The 20,921-nt window shown below is 57.5% G+C and overlaps 1 long non-coding RNA gene across 1 annotated transcript; it reads right to left on the bottom strand.

Moving 5' to 3' along the window:
- Positions 1-5,296: 5,296 nt before the first annotated feature.
- LOC109371468 (uncharacterized) lies at positions 5,297-16,838 on the bottom strand. Its single transcript, XR_002121883.1, has 4 exons — positions 16,060-16,838; positions 14,596-14,799; positions 7,923-8,007; positions 5,297-6,066 (listed from the first exon to the last, which is right to left on the bottom strand). It is a non-coding gene; the product is annotated as an uncharacterized LOC109371468 (long non-coding RNA).
- Positions 16,839-20,921: the final 4,083 nt, after the last annotated feature.

Genomic DNA, 20,921 nt, shown 5'->3' with positions numbered 1-20,921 from the left:
GCTAGATGAAGACTGGGGGTCACATGTCTGCCATTCATTTGTGTCCAGGTGCATCTGTCCCTCATCTATTCCTAGACACATGCTGAGCACCCACTGTGCACCCAATCCCGGAGACATGGTGGTGTACAACTAACTGTCCTGTGTTCCTGAGGTGGCGTGCTGCGGGTGACAGACATCAACCTGACAGACAGATGGGGCCGGGGGTGGAGATGGCCTTGAGAAGAAGGAAGGTAGGGTAGGGGGATGGGAGTGGGGGTTGAGGTGGGGGTGGTTGGGTTGGAAGCCGGGATGACACATTGAGGCACATGAAGGCGGTAGAGAGCTGGCCACGTGGCTCTAAGGTGGTCATGGTAATAGTAGCTGACTGTGACTGACCAAGTCCCTGCTCTGCACATTAACTCCTTTAACCCACACGAGGCCATACGGGCTCAGCGTGCCCATTGCACAGGTGATGTCCAAGGTCAGCACCTGCTCAGTGGCAAAACTGGCATCAAACCCAGGCTGTCTGGCTCCACTGTCCAAGGTCTTACTGGTCTATTCCATGGCTCCCTGGGGAAAAAGCCCTTTCAAATGGGTGGAACAGTACATACAAAGGCCCAGAGGCTAGGGCGTGGTTGGTAAGTTTGAGGAATACCTGGAAAGCTAGTGTGGCTGGAGCAGACTGAGTGGGTGTGGGGAGAGGTGAGAATGGAAGAGGGGAGGGTGAGAAGCTGAGGGCTGTGGTATGAATTGGGGCTCAATGTGCTCCCTTGTCCTATTCCTTCTGCCCCTAAGACAGAGGGAGGATGATATAACCAATGGAGGGCAGATCTGTGCAGTAGGACAGGATCTAGGGGCTCCTGTGGGGTGGGATGAGTGAAAGGGGAACTCCTGGGAGGGTCAGGGCTGGGCGAGCCCAGGGGCTCGGGTGGGAGGGAAAAGCCGGCCAGAGGAACCTGGATGGTCAGCTGTACCTGGGCACCTCCCTGGGAATCAGAAAACCAGGACTACCCAGCACCTCGTCCAGGAAGCCTTGTCTGACTTTGCCCCCAACAATCACCGGGGCTTACTGTGCCCCAGCCCTCCCACTCCCCTGGGGCCCCTCACAGGGCATGTCACAGAGCTGATGTCAGTGATTGTCTGTGGAAGACAGCTGGAGGCACCGCAGGCCAGGGGAACGGCAGGGGTCTGAACTCCGTTGGTGAGTGCCGCCCCTGGCCGATGTCATGGCTCTGGGCCCCATCTGGCCGCACAGTGGATCGCCCAGGCCTGGAGGTGGCCAGTGGCCTTCCTTGGGACAGCTTCTGAACAGGAGGCCCTGGTGACATTCTGGTGCCAGTGAGATAACAGTGCCCTCCTATGCCCTGGGTCTCACAGAGCAAGGCTGGTCACCTGCAGCCCGGTGGCTCTGCCCAGAGTCATCCCTCACCCAAGGTCCCTGATGAAGGCCAGGGTGGGCAGAGCTGGGGGTCACGGGGTGGAGGGCCCCATCCCGCCCCCCTCACCGGGCCTGAGCCTGCTCCCTGGAATCGGCCCCTGATGCCAGCCTCTGTTCTTCCTCTTAATGAGGAAAGCTCTGCTCTCCTCCCTGCCATCCCCCCTCCTTCCAAAATGGATTTACCGTTCCGCTGCACCAAGCTCCCCTGCTCCTCCTCCTCTCGCCTCTCACAGGCCTCCGAGGGAAGTGGAGGGTGTTAGTGTATATTTTAGCCGATTGTTCCCCAACGCCCCAGTCTCTTTGGGGTGGGGCTGGGGGGATGGGGGAGTAAGTAAATTATATATTGAACTCCTAACTGGAGCTGAGGCCTTGTGGTTTCCATGGCAACTGGGCTGGAAATAGCTCGGCGTGACATCAGCACGGTACAGGTATAGCCGGATCCAGCCGTTCCCCAAACAAGCTGGCAAGGGGAGCAAGGGATGTTTAGCTAATTAGCATATGCAAATCAGGCCTGGCAAACGGGGCGGGGCCTGGGATGCCCCAGCAGGGCCTGTGGCCACGGCCAGGGCCCCTGGCAGGTAAGCAGGCTGGGGGTGGAGGTGTCAAGGCCCAGGCCTCCCCTGGCACATGCCCCCTGTGCTGGCCCCCAATGTGGGGCCCAGGCTCCCTGGGTCTGCCTGCCCTATAGGGCTCTGGGAGTGTAGCCAACGGGGCTGCCAGGGGATGGGCTGGCGCGCGTGGTGCAGAGCCGGGATGGGATCTGGCTCCTCTTGGCTCACAAGTGTCTTGGAAGCCAGCTACCTAATTGGGCCCTGCTAGCTGGCTGCCATATTTTTCTCCAGGTCTGTGAGGGAGGAGTGGCCCTGTGCCACCTTGGCTCCCCTCCCCCACCTCCAAGCCGTGGGAAAGGCCCACAGACACCGCCCAGCTGCTCCACTGCTGCGTCTAACACCCTGCTTCGACCCAGATCCGACAGGGAGAAAAGAGCAGAGCCCTTCATTTGTGGCTTGACACCACCCACTCATCACTTGGTCTCTCTGAGCCTCAGTTTCCACCTCAGTGAAATGGGGGTATTTTCCCCCTGCCCACCTACCTTGCAGGAGACTGAGGGGCGAATGAGGTGACAGGCCCTGGGGAAGGACCTGAGGAGCTTGATAGGCCAGACATATTTGGAGGAGGAGCAGAGTTTCTGTCGCTTCTGTTTAAATCTAAGCTCTGCCACCCAGCACTCTGCCCCCCCACACACACACACACAGACTGGTGAGATTCAAAAACTTGCAGTAAATATCTGGGCGAGGTGAAATGTTGCCACCTTCATTGTGGTGATTTCCACACGAGGGCTCTTGGCTGAACTGCCAGCATTCGAGCTGGGCGTGCTCTGTGGCTAAATGAGATAATTTATTCATTTCAGCAAATGTTGAGGGTGTGCCGAGAGAGAGAGCGGGTGGGGAAGGTAGGGGTGAGTCAGACAGGGCCAAGCGCGAGGAGGCAGACAGCTTGGCCACTGGGGGTGCTTGGGAAGATTGTTGAGGGTGTGGGACCTTCGAGCCATGCCTCAAGGCCCAGCCAGAGACCTTGGCAGTGAAGAGGGTAGGGAAAGGCATCCCAGAGAGAGAAGCGGGTGGGCACAGAGGCTCAGAGATGGGAAAGGACACACAGCGTTTGGGGGAAGGGCGATATTTGGCTGTGACTGGAGTAAAGCGATGGAGATGATACCAGAAAGTCCCACAGGTGCCAGTCCACGACGGGCTGGAAGCCAAAGAGTTTGGACGTGGTTCAGGAGACAGTGGGAGCCATTGATGGCTTTTGAGCAGGGGACTGATGTGATCCAACCTTGGTTTCAGAAAGGAAGGGTGGGCTGGAGATGGGCCAGTGTGAGGCAGCTCAAATAGAGGTGGAGGTCGTCATGGAGGCGTTAACGACAGGAATACTTCACCAGTTCCAGTCCCTCTGGGGAGCCCCTGTAGCCATGAGTCACCCTTTCCACGGGCAAAGGATCAGGGAAGATGCTCTGTCTTTGGGCCATCTGTCAAACGGGCAATTAGAGTACTAGGTTGCGGGGTCTGTATTAACACAGAAGTGTGAGCGTTTGTTCTCCTGGGCCCCAGGATCACCTCCTGGGCCCAGCTATTGCCCCCAAATATTCTGGAAGGAGGGGACGGCAGAGATGGGTGTAGGGTGCTGATTTCTGGCTGGGCTGAGGTTTCACGGGCGTGTCTGGCCTTGGCACTGGTGTGGCTTTGCGTACTTGGAGGGAGGGGTTCTGCCTGGCTGCCCCTGAGGCTCCTGGCAGCCAAGAGGGTCTCTGTCCTCTCCCCTCCCCTTCCCTCTCCACAAACCTCATTTCCTCTCAGCTCACAGTTTCGGAGCCACTGTTTGCTCCAGGGTTGGACAGGCCCCTGGGCGCCCGCGATGGCCAGGTGTGGCCCTGCCCTCAAGGGGCTCACCAGTGGAGCTGGAGGTATACAGATGAGCAGTGACCCCACCCAAGGGATCAGTGTTGGGTGGGGTCAGCACCAAGTGCTGTGGGAGCCCAGAGGAAGCCCACATCCAGTCCTGGGGTCAAGGGGGGCTTCCTGGAGGAGGGGACATTTAGGCTAAGTCTTGAGGGAAGAGTTGGACATTCAGACAGGAAGAGACGGCATTCCAGGCAGAGGGCACAGCAGCAGCAAAGGCACCGAGCGGGGAGCAGGGCATGGTTTGCCTGGGCCAGGCACAGCTGGGAGCCTCTGACCCCCTCACCCTGTCAGTGCTGGGATGCTCAGAGTATTAGGCTCCTCTTATCATCCTGGCACTGCCAGGTTAATGTGGGTCAGTCTGTATTCACTGAGTGCCTACAGTATGTCCAGCTGGCAAAGGGCCCTGGGGTGGGTGAAGTGAAGACCCCATGAGTCCAGAGGACTGAGCTGAGCTGAACTGCCCCCCGCCTTCTGGATATCACATCTTCACAGGGTCAGTGTGTGCAAGCATGCATGCTCGGGCCACCTCCTCGCCACCAGCCTGACCCCAAAAGCCTGCATGGCACTTTGCAGCCTCTGTCCTATTTGTATTCAGTGACCGTTCTGGCAGGCAAATGTGATCTGGTCACTCGCCTGGGACTCAGGATAAAGTCCGAGCCCCTTCATGTGACCTCTTGTCTTCGTATCTTTGATCACGTAGTTCCCTCTGCCTGGGCACCCTTCCTCTCTCCCTTGCCTGGCTACCACTGGCGCATCTGAGGATGCCACCTCTGGGAAGTCCTCCCTGACCTGCCCTATCCCAGGCCAGTGGGTGTCTCTTATGTGCCTGGCCCTAGGCGCCCTCATTCATGGCACTGCCCATACCTTCCTGTAACTACCAGCCCCTGGTCCTGCCTTCCCCACCAGCCTATAGAGTGACCCTCGGTGGAGGGAGTCTTACTCAGTTTGTACCCTGTGGCCATCTCCGACGCTTGTCCAGTGGTGAAGTCAGTGAATGTTGGTTGCGTGATCAAGGGAATGAGTGGATGTTATTCCTCCTGCCTCTGTCCTACCCACTCTCCCTGCCTGGGATGCCATGCCCTTCCTCTTACCCTTAGTGCTGGGCCTGGAGGCCTCTGCTGCAGGATGCCTGCCTTTCAGACTCCTTCCTCTCTGAGCCTGTGTTTCCCTCAGTCCACCTTTCCTGAGGATTCAGAGGCGTCCACCAGGGTGGGAATCCATCCCTCTGGACCCCCAGCTGGGTGCAAGAATCTTGAGGCCCCAGCTGGCCTCTCCCACTTTCCAGTGCCTCAGGCCCCCAGTTAGGTGGTCGGTGACCGCTGATGGCCTGAACCTTTCCAGAACCTTCTCTCTTGGGCAGGACTGGGTCCTGTGGGAATCTCTGCAGGTGCCCCCCCCCCCGGTCTTTCCAGACCACTCCTTGATTCTAGCTGTTTCTGAAAAAACAATGGAAAGAGCTTTGCATCATCAAATACGATTTCCTGTCATTTTAAAAAAGCAGGTATAGTCAATTTGAAATTTAAAAAAATTGCTGTGGTGTGAGCATGTTTGGGTCGAGGGCCTGAGAGGGGAGGTTCTGGTCCAGGTTGGGCCTTGACGGGGGAGCTTGTTCACCATTTCCCACCATTCACTCACTCCCTCCTTTACTGGGTAGGTGCGTGGATGGGTGGGCTCTGGGTGGCCAGTGCCCGTGCCTTCTGCCCTCCTTGTCCATTTGGCGAATCCTTTCTCTATATGCTGGTCCGGCGTCCTCTGAAGCTTTCTAGAATTGTCATTATTTGCTCATTCATTTAACATTCTCTGGGTGCTTGCGCCGTACCAGGCTCTGCACTGGGCTTGGAGATACAGGCGGGAGCCTCCGCTCTCGCCTGAGGGAAGGCCAGGCTTCCTACTGTCCCCACAGCCCCTGGCATGGGCCCCGCGGGCTCTCCTCACCAGGGAATTGCAGGCTCCCCACCCCTGGGAAGCAGCTGGGCCAGGTAAGGGCCGCCCACCTGGCTGGCTGCCTGCCTGACCGCCAGCCCCAGGAGGCATCGCTGCCTGAGATTCGAGCTCCTCCGAGGGCCTGCGATGGGGCTGTGGGGAAATCATTTTCTGACAACGGCTATCAATTTTGCTGAGAGCCCATCGGCGCTCCAGCAGCCTGTCCGTCGGCGGCAGCAGCTGGTCTGTGTCAAGCCCCTCCGTGTCCTGATGACAGAAATGATTCGCATTAGGCGGCTGCCCCAGAGCACATGTCCAGCAGAGATGGGCTCCGGCCAATTCCAGATATGCCCCGCATCACCTCTAAGTCTATCTGTCAGCCCTGGGGTTAGTGGAGATGTCTCCTCCTCATATTGTGGTCATGTGGGGCCCTTGGTGGGGGTAGCCCCAGCATTAGCCTGGGAACTCTCTCAAATGGGGATCCCTGCTGCTCCCTATCTGCCTTGTTGCTGGTGCTGTTCTAGAGGCACAGGATGTGGCACAGAACACGACAGAGCCCCTGAGAGGGTGACATTTTAGCTGAGAGGTAAAGGACGGGAAGGAGACTGCTATGCATAGGTCTTAGGGAACAGCACTGCAGGCAGAGGGAACAGCCTGTGTGAAGGTCCTGACGTGGGACTAAGAATTCTGTTTAGGCTGCAATGAATTCCGGGTGCCCAGGAGTTATCCAGGGTTAGAGCCAGGTTTCTGACAGCCCTAGAGGTGTCCAGAGGAAGCAAGATGCATCCTGGGTGATCGAAGAAATCCCTGGAGGAGGAGATGGTGGCTGTAAGCCATGAAGGGGAGCAGGATTTTGCCTGGTGGAGTTAGATATGAGGGGGGGGTTTCCAGGAGGTAGGAGCAGCATGAATGAGGCCTAGAGGGGTGAGAAGGAGACAGTGCACCGGGCAGAGCTCTGTGTGCAGCTGCGGGGTCCTCCCTGACGTGGGGAGAGGACCCCGTTTTGGGCCAGTGATTCCAGGTCACCTCGGGCTCTCAGGGCCTTTGATAACCTCACCTGGTTGGCCACGTACCATGGGGGTCAGCAGCATCAGGGTTGAAGCCCTACTGTGCGCCGGGGAGTCCGCCCATATCCCAGCAGCTGCTTCCACTCATCACAGGCCTACTAAGTGCCAGACACTGAAGTGCTCTGGACATAAGTCACATGACACTACCCAGAGGTGGGCATTACCACCTACACTTCCAGGTGGGGAAGCTGAGAGACTGGTCCAGGGGCCGTGTGTTGCTGGTGTGAGCCAAGCAGGGAAGTTTGTGAGACTCTGGTTGTCCTGGGAATGAGAACAATGGGGAACAACCCCCAACACCCAAGCCAGCGGCCAGGAACCCAGCGGTCATCCTGTGGGCACCTGAGGTGGGTGTTGAGCATGTGGGACCTGGGCATGGGAAGTTAGGGGCCAGGGGCTGTGTGCCCCACACCCTCACCTGCTGCCCAAGCACTGGAGAGGGGAAGGGAAGGAGACACTCTCCGACTTTTGCCACTTCCTGGCTTTTCACGGCAGGGATGACCATTTACATCTTTCAGACAAGGAGCCAGAGGCTCAGAACAGCAAGGACGGGAGGTGACCAGGGCCTCACAGCAATGGGGTGGCAGGGCCAGGACAGCCATGGGCATGTCTTTCCTTACAGGACATCACACACTGGGGAATGGGCTGTACAGACAGCGATGGCCGTGAACATGTCAGACCCTTATTAGTAAGGCTAAGTCCAGCCAGGGAACCCAGCTCTTCCGCTCTGCCCATTAGGTTCCCATTCCCAGCTGAATCTGGTGGGCCCATGGCTGCATGTGCTGTCCTGGTGCCAGGCAGGCAGGCTCCTGACGGGGGAACATAGCCTGTGGTCGAGTCCTTGGTGCTCTAACCCCAGTCACTCCTTCCTTCCTCCCTCCCTTCCTCCCTCCCTTCCTTCCTTCCTTCCTTCCTTCCTTCCTTCCTTCCTCCCTCCCTCCCTCCCTCCCTTCCTTCCTTCCTTCCTTCCTTCCTGACGGGCACCTCCCACACGTCAGGAAGTCTCCATTTTCTCTATGTCCCCTGTGCCTGATATAATGCCAGCCATTTAGTACATACCCTATAAATGCTGCCCATCTCTGCAAGGTGATTTCCTAAGAAGGACCTTCCCCAGCCTTCAGTGTCTTCCTCCCTTGCTTCTTGCCTATTGGCAGAAATTTTATCATTAGTGATTCATTCCTTAGGCATAACTATTGCCCTGTCCAAGTTCCTCTTCTAAAATGCAAACCCCTAGAGTCTCAGCAACCTCCCCTCACCCCCAAGCAGGAGACCCTTGTGAGTCCCCGTTTCTGAGTGACTCCTGTGCCTAGGAGGCTAAGGCTGTTGAGTGTACAAGACTCTGGCTCAGGGGTTTGTGAGAGGAACTGGGAAAAGAGGCAGAGTCAGGAGGACAAGTGGCAGGTTCTGTGCGCCTGCAGGGTACCTGGGGTTCAGCCCTGTGCTGAGGGTGTTTTTATCCCCGTTTTGCACGGGAGTGGACAGACCCCCAGCAGGTTCCCCAGCTGAGAGGGGCCAGGCCCGGGGCTGCGCTCTCTGTGACTCCTACCCAGGCCCTTCGCTTGCATCTCACTCCTGCCCAAGACGTGGTTGTGTCACTGGCAGGGCTCTAAGGACGGCCCCTTGGCTCACAGCTGAAGGAGGCCTGATCCTCGGAGCACTTTGTACTTGAAAGGCAGTCAGTCCAGAATCTGGTTTGAGACTTGCAACCACCCTCTGAGGCAAAAATGCCCCCATTTCTCTGATGAGGAAACTGAGGCACAGAGAGGCCAAGGGCCTCACCCATGGCCCTCCGGTGAGAGTGTGTTAGAGCTAGGACACCCCTTCTTATGACACACTACCCAGTGCCCCCCCACACCCCCTGCATGGGGGGTGAGGGTCTCGGGCCTAGTCTTGGTGCCAGGAGATGTTGCATTCAGGCAGCTCCCCTCTGCCTCCTTGACCATGTGTCCAGTTGCTGGGACCCTCGCTTGGAGCGTTTTTCAGATGGGAGAGCTGGTGGCAGGTCCCGGTGCAGACAGGGTATGACCCCCCTACACTCCCCGCCCCCCTTCCCACGCTCACATATCCAGCTTCCCGAGGAGAGCCCTCTGCGGACAGTGCTCTGGCCAGCTGTGCGGCTCCTAATTGGCCCACACTCTAGGCCGTATTTTCTCTGGTACTGATGAGCCAGTGTCACCCAGATGCAGCCAGAAGCTGAGCTAAACTCAAGATGTGGTCGACTCTCCCGCTCATCAATCAACCGGTAGCCACGCTGCTGGGGAGGAGGGCAGGCGGGCAGCTGGGCAGGCCGGGCTGTGTGGGCTGGGCTGTGTGGGGGTCCTGGCCTTTCCGGGGTCTCGGTGTGGTCTTAAACCATCCCTCCCTGTCCAGGAACTTGCAAGGTGACCAGGACCTGGCAACCTTCCATTCTCAGCCTCCTGGCCTGGCTGTCCATCGCCTGGGGGCCAACCCAAACTGCTCACCTGGGCCCAGGGGCCCTGCCCCGGCCCTCCCCTTTGCCACACTGGTCCCCCCAGTATCACACCCCAGCCACACAGGCCGCCACTCCCGCCCACCTCAGGGCTATGCCGGTTCTCTTCACCCTGCGGGAATGTTCGCTTCCTGCTCTGTCCCCTTTTCTCTCTGCTAAGGCCCTGTTGTTAAGGTCTGGCTGAAACAGGACTTCCTCAGAGCTCCGCCCTCCCATCGCGCCCCCCCCCCCCCATACACACACAGCTGGATTCCTGTTATTGTCGATGGTCTCAGGGCACCACTTTCCTCTCCTGCTGAAACCTCCAGACAGCTGGAATCAATGAATTATTTATGAGGTTCTCTGTTATTTTCTGTCTGCCCCCCTGGAACATTGGCTTTGAGGCCCCAGGACCACATTTATCTTGTTTCCCACTGTATCCCCAGTACCTGGTACCTAGTAGGCCCTCAGCAAATGTTTGATGAATGACTGTTGTTGCCCTAATTAAAAAATCTGTTTCCCACTGCCACTAAGATGAAATCCAAATTCCTCAGTGTGGCATTTGAGGCCTGCAAGGTCCAACTGAAACAATTCCCTCTGCCTGGAGTCTCCTATGCGTCCTTCAAAACCTCAATAGGTACCACCTTTTTTTTTTATGGCTGCCCCAGGCAGAGTTGGTTGTTCTGTCCTCTGAGGCAGCAGCTGTTAGGCACCAGGCCCTGTGCAGAGCGCTGGTGAGATGGGGCTGGGAGTGTGGAGTTAGCTCTGTAGACAACAACCTCAGGGCATCGTGATGGTGATGATGGTGACAAAAGTCAGGCACTATTCCAAGCAGTTTTCTTATCTCATTGTCACCACCACACTGTGAGGTGCTGGTATTACCCCATTTTATAGATGAAGACAGCAAGGCTCAGAGAGGTGGCCTAACTTGCAGCTAGTTCATGAAAAGCTGAACTTGAACTCAAAGCTGCGGTCCTTGTCACTTGCTATTCCGCTTCATTGAGGGGCCTGTGAAGGGCTCTAAGAATACAGAGGAGCCCCCCTTCCCCTGTCTGTGGTGGGGTCACAGAGACAGTTTTACAGAAAAAAAAATGAGCTGAGACTGGAAGAATGCACATTTTTCCAGACAAAGAGGGAACCAGGAGGGCATTGCTGGCATTGGGAACTGGGGCAGGGGGAGGGTAGGGTGTGCAGGACGGGTAGAGGGGTGGGGAGGCTCAGAAGCCGGGGGGCTGCCTGGTGGGAAGAAGGGGGGTGGTAAGGGAGGAGGCTGGGGAGGTGGGCCAGGAGGCCCAGGACATGGGTGCCTGCTGGGGGCCTGGGTGATGGAGTGAGGCTCCTGGCATTGGCCACTATGGGCTCTGGTTTCTGGCAGCTTCCAGGCTCCGTAGTCCCTGCTTGTCCAGTCTCCACCCTGTTCCCTCCAGGCTGACAGAGCAGGTGGGGGCCCTGCTCTATGCATCATTTGCTGTCTATGCATCTTCAGGGGAGAATGTGAGAATGAGTCTAGTGACTGTCGCATGGGGTTCTCTGGGTCCCTCTGTTACCTGTCTTCTCGTTTACAGAATGGACATGTGCCACTTGCCCCTCCCAATCCAACCTTGGGCCACCTCTGTGAGGCTCACAGTCCATGCTTCTCACATGGCTCCCGCTGGGCCAGTGGCCTGGGCCAGCCAGCCCCTCCGGTGTGTTCTGTCAGCCCTCCACACCAGGCTGCAGGCACCGGTGCCCACAGTGGGCAGTCCCAGCCCACTTCATCCCCACCTCTGCCCAGTAGGGCAGGTGTTACCGCCCAATTTTCACAGGGGTAGAGGCTCAGAGAGGTTAAGTAACAGCATGTGATGCCCTAGCCAGCGAGGTGGAGCCAGGATTTGGACCTAATTCTGGCTGACTCCACAGCCCTGCCCAGGGGACTACCCCTCCCCCTGGCATTGTCTCTGCTCACCAAAATCCAACCATCCTTCAAGAGCCTGCTTGGAAGGACTACACTCAGCTCTGGCACGTGGCAGAGGCTGAGTGTTCATCCTCCCTCCCTTCCTTTCTTCTTTCCCAGATACTTTGGGCCCGCCCTCCACCTCAAGCACCCTTCTGGGTACTGGGCACCTTACATAGAGGTTGAAGCCCAGGCTCTGGGGTTGGATTTCATGGCTTCACCCTTACCAGCTTTGGACCTCTGATAAATTACTTCTCTGAACCTCAGTTTCTTCATCTGTAAAATGGGGGTGACATTAGTGCCGGCCCCCTGGATTATGGTTAGGATTGAGCCCCTGTGTGTAAAGTGCTGAGAACAATACATGGCACATAGTAGGTCCTCTGTCCATGTCACATGTTACTGTCTCCAATTCCAGTTTTCATGGGCCCCCTCCTCCAGGAAGCACTCCCAAATCCTCCAGGCTGGTGAGCGTCTCCCTCCTCTGAGCTCCAGCTCCCTTGCTTCATGTCCCAGTGGTGAAGTCTTAGGGTCAGGTGGGTCCCCTGCCTGATTGTAGGCACCTTGAGGGCTAGGGCTGCCCCCCCATAGGCCCCCCCCCATCTACCATACCAGGGCCCTGCACATAATAGACACTTAATACATGTTTATGGAATTGAATTAACGATAAAACGAGATAATGGCCTGGAAGGAGCCTGAGTTGTTAGGAAGGAATACACAGCGTAAAAACCAGGCATATTTTTTTAAGCAGATTAATCTGGTCTTAACTCATTCTAATAGCCTGCGCCCCTATTGGCCAAGGCCATTATAATAATATATGGCCAGGGCCTTGGAGCTGGGAGATAGCGGTGCTTCAAAGTTTGCCTTCCGAAGGATACCAACAGCAGGCTGCCTCCTGGCTTTCCAAGCTGGAGCCCAGGGAGGCTGAGGGACTTGCCTGGGGTCACACCACTGGGGAGAGTACAAGGAGAATGAGGCTCAGAGAGGGCATGGGGTTTACCACAGGACACACAAATAAAGGAGGATGGGCTGGCCCAGGAGGCCTGGTCTTCCACTGGGCTGGCTGCATTCCATTGTGTTGGATGCTCTGTGCAAGGGCCAGGCCAGGCATCCAGATTCTTACCCCAGGGGGCTCTTCACTCAGCACTTCTCCCCTGTGAATCACCATCCCCACAGTTGGGAAGTCAGGTGTAGTGCCTCAGAATGCATAAACCCTAGAGGAGGAGGTCAAGCTGGTGTCAGTCATTCACACCTTAGTCTGAATTCACATTCTGGTGAGGGCTGACATCTGAGGGAGCTGGACACCTGTGAGCTATTGGAAAGGGAGGAATGGTCTGGCTCCTGTCAGATTAGGTGGGGCGGTGGAACCCAGAGCAGTGGCTCCGAAGTCACCCTTCCTTCCCAGCTGTTCACTGGCCTAGCCCTTAGTACAGATGGCAGGCTGGGAGTCGAGGAACTTGGTTTGATTACTAAAGGAGAGGCTTGAGGTGGTGACCAGGCCAGGCTCTGCCCCCCCTCCCCCCCCCCAGTTCAGAAGGGAGGACGGCAGTGACTTGACAACTTCGTGCCACTGGTCAGACTGGTCAGATGCAAGTCTCAGCTACTGCAGTGAGTGTCTTATGCGACTGTCCTTCCTCAGCTCATCTCAGGGGCAGTCCTCTGTTGTTGAAAGAGCCCCACTATCGCCACCAAATGGCTCGGGTTGGCACCCAGCCCCAACGCTCTCATCATCAGCCGCACACAAGTTTTGCTCTCCGAGCCTCCGTATTTCCTGGTCTGTGAAATGGCTCCACAACCCCATCCCCGTGGTGCTGAAGACTCATGAGATGAAGGCACCCAGCGCAGCTCCAGGTGTGGCTGAAGCCCCATCAGCCCATTTCCCTAACCCCCCCCCCTGAAGAACCCAGCACCTGAGGTGGGGAGATGGGGAGCGGGTGTGTGTGTGGGTCTCATGCTTTTTATTCTATGGGGTTTCTCAGGTCACAAGAGGCCCACTGACAGCTTATTGATAAACGGTAATGGAGGGGTAAGGGAGCTGGAGGTTTCCCCAGTTCTGAGGTGCCTGGGAGGGGTGCCTAAGTCCCCCTCATTTCTTCCCACCTGTCTCCTAGCAGGCAGACAAGGCCCTCAGCTGCTGGCCCAGGCTGGCAGGGCGGCTGCTGCTGTAATCAGCCATCGCGCCACTTTCCTTGGAAGGAGAAATTGCAGGTGGCAACTCGTAATTTCCCAGGCTTCTCCCTTTCATTAATTTCTCCCTGCAAAATGGAGGCTTTCTGCTGAGCTGGGGAATTGGCAGCCGTGCGCGGCATCTCGGGCCAGCCGAGCCCTGGCTCCAGGTGGGGGGTGGCTGTGGGGGCCCCCGGCAGCCACTGTGCTCACACTGTGTGCTGTGCCCCCTCGCCGAGGCCAGACGTTTATTCCGTGTTCAAATTGGCTTGCCGAGCCCCACTAGGTCTGGAAAATTGCTTGATTCGCCTTCTGCTTTCTGCTCTGTCCCTAATGGAGAGGGCAGTGGGGGTGGGGAACCTGCCAGGGTCAACCTTCAGTGATCAGTGAAGGGACAGAGGTCTCTGAGCCCCCAGGGGCGCCCGTGCCTCTGCGTCTGATTCCCAATGGAATGAGCATGGCTCTGCCAGTGAGGTGAGTATCTTTCCTGAGAGGATCTTCCTGCCTTTCAGTTGAGTGCCTCTGAGGGCCCTGCCCTACGAGGGGATGGACAGGTGGGGGTGGATGAGGGGCAGACATCCTCTGGGCCTCGGGGAGCTCCCAGCCATGGAGAGGTAGGAGGCACACCAATGATGACACCAGGCCCAGGGTCACTGTCAGGCCGAGTGGTATGGACACCAGAGGATGGGCAGCCCCGGGGCGGCTGGGGTCTGGAGGAATGGATGGGGGTGATGGGACAGAGATACCCTGATGCTGGAACAGTGTGCCAAGGAACAGGCACTTCATCCATCCATCCACCCCACAGATGTCAGTTAGGCAGCTGCTGGGGAAATAAGGACGTGGACTTCAGGGGTGAGCCAGGTGTCCACCCAGGCAAGGAGTCTGGTCTCCCCCGGGAGTCGGGAGAGACTTGGTCAGATGTGCAGTTAAAGAGGCCGATGGGACAGCCACTGCGGATAATGGGAGGGGGACATGGGAAAACCAGGAAAATGCTGGGGTTTGAGAGGGTGGGATGTCCCCAGGTTTCTAGCCCCAAATAGATGACAGTGCCATTTATTGAGAAGGGGTCAGGGAGATACAGGAGGAGGCACACTTTTGGGGGGGGGGAGGCCCTCATCGAGAGGAAGGAGTCAGTCACTACCTAGTATGAATTAGGGAATGGGACCAGCTCATGAACTAATTCTCACCTGCAACGGGATGGTCCAGGAGACAGCGCTGGAGGAGCCAGGCTGAGCCCTGGTTGTTTCAGTGCTCGTGGGACTGCATTGGTTGGGGGGGGGGTGCCCAGAGGGTGCGCAGTTCAGCCCCTGCTCTCCTTCCCTGCTGGGTGCCCAGAGCTCCCCGTGGCTGCTCGTCTTCTGTAGGTCTCTGAGCCTCTCTGAACGTATTTCCTGCTTTGGGAAGAGCACAAGCCATGGAGACAAACAGACCCCATTGCATGGGGCCACTGGTGGAACCTAGGGTCAGGTAAGCTGGGGACTCCATGGAACCCGATCCTTAGCCTGGAAGAGGGTCCAGTGCCCACCCCCACAGTATAGGATGTGGCTGTTAACTTCCTGGGGAGAGACTGACACCTGGTTCACATCCCACCAAGACCACCCTGAAGTGGGGGCGTTCCCCCGACGGAAGTCACGTGGTTCAGTGTGGCGGCGTGGACACTATAGCAAAGCCCACCACTGCTCACCACGCTGGGCAAGTCCCCTAACTCCTTTGCCTCGGTTTCCAATGACATGGTTTTGCCCATGTCACAGCGTTGTTGTAAGTCCAAGTGTCTACCTGGCATGCCGCGGGCCCGCAGCTGTGATGTGCCAATTACAATAGATACAAATTGTCTCATTGCTACCACCTGCCTCCCAGGGCCGGCAGTTGGGCCAGGGAAGATCTCAGAGGGGTGTCATGGACATAAAGTGCAACAGGCTTTGTGAGCCAAGGGGACAGTGAGTTGGGAGCACTCTACAGGGAGTAGAGGGGTTGTGGGGCAGGTGGGCACCCCAAGCCCAGGGCTCACCCCTCCTGCCAGGCTCCTGACCCAGCCACCTCAGCCCCCACCTGGAAGCCAGTTCCCACCGCACCTGCCTGGCTTCCCCCGCTTCCCACCCACGTGTTGGGCTTTACCTGCCTCTCCCCCCCTTCTGTGTGCGCTTACGGAATTTCTGGGCAGGCATCTAGCCCAGCTTTGATCTTTTGGGAGGGAGGCATGGGCAGCTGAGGCCGGCCAGAGCTGGCTGTATATTTTCTCCTGTAATGGGGTATTAAGTAGACAACCCAGATGGGGATCTCGGGCCGGAGGGGGTGGGGTGCAGCCTGCTTTGTATCAGCCTGAAATATGGCCCCATCTCTGCCAAACCTCAAAGGACGCTACCTTGGGGCTGGCTGGGACCCAGCTTTGATGTTCTCGCAGCCCTGGGACTGGGCAGATCTTCCCTGGCACTGACGGTCTTGGCCCCAGCCAGACTGGAATGTGGTCTGCCAGGCCCCTCCTCACTTTCCTCTCCTTTCCCTCTCCTCCCTCACCCCTTTCCCTTCTCTCTTTCCTCCTCCTCCCCCTCTCCCCCTCATCCAATTCCCTCTCCCCTTTCTTTCCCCCTCAACTCCCCTCCTCTTCCTCCTCCTCCTCCCTTTGGCCTGAGCCTCTTCCAAGCTGTGCATACCTCTCATCCGCAGGCCAGCGAGTTCCGCTTTCTCCCTCTCCAGGAAGCTTATCGTGGGGAGAGGTGGTTAAAGGTGTGCACTGAGACCAGACAGCCTGGGGTCGAATCCCAGTTCTTGGGCTTGTCAGGCAAGTTACTTAAAAAATTCTCTGTGCGTCCAGGTCCACATCTGGAAAATGGGGAGAAGGTAGTAGCTGCCTCAAGGGTTGTTTGAAGGTTAGATGAGTACATCCTGCGAGGTGCTTGGATTTCTGCTGTGCACCGAGCAAATGCTCTGTTTGCTAGCGTTGGCTGTTTCTGGGACCGAGGGCGAGGGGCCGGACCTCTGGACCTCCCTGAGCCTCAGTTTCCTCGTCTACAATAGTGCGAATAACACCGACGCCCTCAGGTCCGTATTGCAGAACTTGGCACATGGCGGTTTCTAGGAATAATTCACCCCAGTGTTTACTAAACCCCTACTGTGTGCAGGGCTCCAGGCTGGGGTTGGTTGAGCCAAATGAGGCCCCTGTGCTGGAGGAGCTCCCAGTAAAGAAGTCATTCCAGAAAGACAGGGCGGGAGGGCGCTGTGTGCTCCTTGGTTTGAGTCTGATGGGAGGTATCCTGGATGAGCCTGGCTGGGGCAGGGCGACAGGCAATGCCGGTTTCCTTCCTTTTTCCTTTCCTCCTTCCTGTCCCGCCCCCCACATGAGACATCAGGAATCCCACTCAGCAGAGGACTGCGCCTGGCTCTGCCTCTCACTGGCTGGTGACCTTGGTAAAGATCCTCTCCTGGCCTTGGTTTCTGCATCTGTAAAACGGGGGTGGTTAGTGGCTGGTAGGTGGGGTGGGAGCTCTTTGAGGATAGTGATGGGTTTTCTGAGCCCCACCTCCCCACATACCTGTCCCAGGGCTGGGCACCCGATGGAGAATGGAAGTGCCAGCAATGAAGACAGGCGCCTGGGTGGTTTTCCCTTCAGCCGTCTGACCCAGCCTGGGAAAGAAGGCCACCCACTCTCTGAACCCTTTCCCCAGAGACCTTTGGCTTTGTCTCAGAGTAGCCCCTCCACTGGGGCACCCTTCCCAAAAACCCTGACTGTGGTCTCCCCCAGCCTAGCCTCACTCCTCACTGTTCTGGCCTCAGTTTCCTCACTTGGAGAATGGGGCCCATAACACTTTATAGTGTTGTTATTAGTGGCATTAAGGCTCCTGCTCAGTGAAGGGTACCTCCCAACTACCCCAGGCATGGCCCCTTTCCCCGGCTGCCCCTCTGATGCCAGCTCCGGGGCCAGCGGTCAGCACCAAGCTAGGTCCATTGCAGGCTGCTCTCTTGAGTTCCCCAGCAGCCCTTCTCCCAGGGCGCTTCCTCAGGGGGTGGGGGCTCAGGCTGAGGGACTTGCCTGAGGTCATCCAGCAGTAGTTGGGAGCCCTGGGCCCAGACTTTGGGCCTGTCCACCTCAGTCTTGCTCATGTAGCTGACTAGCTAGTGGTCTCTGCACACTGGGAAGTTCTTCCTTGGCTGGAACTGAGGTCTGTCTGAGGGAACAGCTGCTCATGTGCTGGGGCTCTGCAGATAGAAAGGAAGTGCCTCCCCCACGACAGCCCCGGGGAGAGCCGAGGCGTGCAGCCAGGTCCCCCACCCCACAAGCGTCGGTTCTTCTGTTCCCTCCGTCACTCCCCCCGTTGCCCTTGGGATAAAGTCAAGAAGCTCCGTCACTTTCCACATGGCTCCTGCCCACACCTCGGCCTGCTGAACCACTTTTACTACTTAACTCCCACCCCCTCACCCCTTCCTCTCATCTCTGGGCACAGTCCTGTTCCTCTGCTGCCCTCCACGGCTCCTGCCCTCACCTTGCAGGTGGGTTTCTACCTGGAGGGACCAGCTCAGCTCAGGCCGAGTCCCCTGCCCTGTCCAGTTCAGGCCCCATCATAGTCTCTCACCCTGTGGTGGCTTTCGTGTTCACATTTGCTCCCACTGGAGGGCAGGCACCTCATCTGCCTGGGGCCTGGTGTAGAGTAAGCACTCAGCAAATACTTGTCATGTGAGCAAATGGAGCAAAGGACATCCAGAGCAGCATTTCCAGCCCTGCTCCTGAGACCCCCACAGCGAAGATCAGAGCCCACCTCTCTCCTGGTCAGACACCTCTAGGGGCTCCCCAGAGCCCTCCAGATAGGCGACTGAGCTCCTAAGTCTGGGTTTGGGGCTCCACACATCCACCTCCCACCTAGCCTCTCCTCAATCCATCAGTGGTCATTCACCCCTCCCCCGAATTGAACATAGATGCTGGGTGCTCTGCCCAGAATTCTATATCCCCTGCCCTGGGACCTTCCTTTGGGGAGACCCCCATAGAGGCAGCTGCTCCCTCTTGGAAGCCTTACCTCTGCCCGCTGTGCTGACCTTCCTTGTGGGTGGGGCTCCTGGTAGTAGCTGGCAGCAGAATGAATGGTTGAGCGAATGACTAACTGCTGAGGCTGGGCCCCAGGGAGTAGAGGACTTGGAGGATGGGTCAGATTGTCATGAAGAAGTGGGCAGGGAGAGCACACTGAGCCCAGGCGGAGAGGCGGGCCTGGGTTAGTTCAGGAAGAGGAGGGGCCGAGTGGTGGGCGCCCTGGCCTGGGCTGGACCTGGTAGGGCTCTGAAACCCTCCCCTGCCACTACCCCTCCCCCCATCAGTCACAGTCCTGTCTGCCCCTTGGGCTCTGGGACCCTCCGGCTGGCCTGTCTGCCTGACCCCCGAGGTTCCTGCCCGGGAGTCCTGACATCCCCAAGTTCTAATCCTCTCCCTTGGGTGCCCACTGTGTGACCTTGAACAAATGCCTTCTTCTCTGGGCCTCTGTTTCCCCACCTGTGATACAAGTAGGTTGGAGCCCATCAGACCAAGGTCCTGGACCCAAATCAGGACACGCTCTATTTGGTCCATGCGTGTGTGTTTGTTTTTCCTTTCACTTGAGCCAATATTAAAAAGAGGAAGCTTTCACATAAAAATCCAGATTTCTGGCTTCTCTTGATAAGGGGCTGTCCCTGCCACAAGGGGCTAGCTAGCTGCTGGGAGTAGCTGGGTGGTCCCCACTCTTGGCCACCTGCCATACGGCTGACCTGAGGCCCCTTCTGCCCTGACGCTCTCCTTGAGGGGAAAGGTTTCCAAACCTGCCTTGAAATAAAGCTCTCCGACTGCACCCCCCACCCCCCAATATTCCAGGCAATCTGCCTCGATTTAAAATTCCTTCAGCAGCCCCAGGCCCAGCGGCTTTTCCCAGCGAAGGAACGAGGCCGCGGCACGTGACTGTGCTCTGCGGCTGGGAAGGCTTTGATGTTGCGCAGGTTTCAGAGCGCCCCTCCCCCCTCCCCTCCTCCTCCATTCTCTACCCCCTCCCCTCCCCTTCCCTTCATTCTCGCCTTTCCTCCCCCTACCCCTTTCATTTTTCCCTCCTACCCCTTTCTCTCTTCTCCCATCCTCCCCCTCCTCTTCCCCCTCTCCTCCCCCTTCCCCTCCATTTCCTCCTCTTCTGCTGTTCTCTGTTCCTCCTCCTCCTCCAGGTATTTGCTGATTGCCCTGTACTCCTGATATTACATACCTGGCCTGGTGACAGACCTGGCCAAGTCACCCCAGGAGGTTGAAGTTTGGGGTTGGGGGCTGCTGTGGGGGAAGAGGAGCAGACGGTTGGATAGTTGCTGGCTGAAGAGAACGGGAAGAGTTGTTACTGGTGACGAGTGGGGGTTGTGTCCACTGTGGATAAAGTCTTACTGTGTTCCCGTGTTCCCCGGGTGACCTGCCACTGCCAGCATGTTTTATTCATGAGGCCTTAAGGCCAAGGCTGCCTAGTTCAAGGCTGCTGCCTTTTTGTCCTGGGGGTAAACTGAGGCCTGGGGCATTGGAGGCCCACTGGCAGAAGGGGGGTAGGAGTGGAGAGAGTGGATTGGGAGGGAGAGATATGCGGGAAATTAGGAATGTAGGAGTGGGCAGCGCAGAGAGCACGGGGTGCGGGTTGCAAGGCTGGTATGTGAGAGGCAAATGTGCACCTGAGGGGAAGAGAGGCTGGGGAAGGACCCCTCAGGCCCCGTCCCCAGCAGGATCTCCTCCCTTTTGCCTGCCCCCCGTTAGGGAAGGGAGTTGATCCTGCTGAGTAAATATTCCCTCAGATCAGCGGTTCTCAACCTTCCTAATGCCGCGACCCCTTAATACAGTTCCTCATGTTGTGGTGACCCCCAACCATAAAATTATTTTCGTTGTACTCTATAACTGTAATTTTGCTACTGTTATGAATCATGATGTAAATATCTTTTTGTTTTCCGACGGTCTTAGGCAACCCCTGTGAAAGGGGCGTTCGACCCCCAAAGGGGTCGCGACCCACAGGTTGAGAACCGCTGCCTTAGATCTTGAGTTGGTGGACCTAGGGACCCTTGCCCTTTGCCCACCACCCCCTCCTGTCTCTCCCAAGCCTTCAAAAGTCTGAACCTCTTCCAGCCTCCGTCCCCCCCGACCCCCAGAGGGCAGGCCCTGGGTGTGGAAGCCCTTGGTGTCTGAGATGCACTGCTCAGTGCACTGGTCCCCCCATCCTGAGGCTGAGAATACACCAGCGGGGGCCTCCTCAGTGCCTTCCACAGGGTTGGAGTCCAGGGCCTTGGGCTGGTTGGCTCTGGACTGGTCTGAGGAGGGTGCTCTGTGCAGTGGGGGAGGGGCATCCGCTGGCCAGCCCCCGGGCTCTGGCCTGTCTCTGCTCTACTTTCTGTGGTTAAATTTGTCCTCCTGGCAGGCATGTCCATGAAAGGCAAGTGGGGAGATAGAAGCAATTAGGGCAAAACTGTAATTATGCCAGTCAGCCAACCAGTAGGCCCACTGTGTGCCCAGCCCCTTCACAGAGGCAGTGAGGGTGTCATCTGTCCT

The sequence above is a fragment of the Hipposideros armiger genome, unplaced genomic scaffold (assembly GCF_001890085.2).
Source record: "Hipposideros armiger isolate ML-2016 unplaced genomic scaffold, ASM189008v1 scaffold_572, whole genome shotgun sequence".
NCBI lineage: Eukaryota > Metazoa > Chordata > Mammalia > Chiroptera > Hipposideridae > Hipposideros > Hipposideros armiger.
This window is presented reverse-complemented; position numbering and strand designations above follow the sequence as displayed.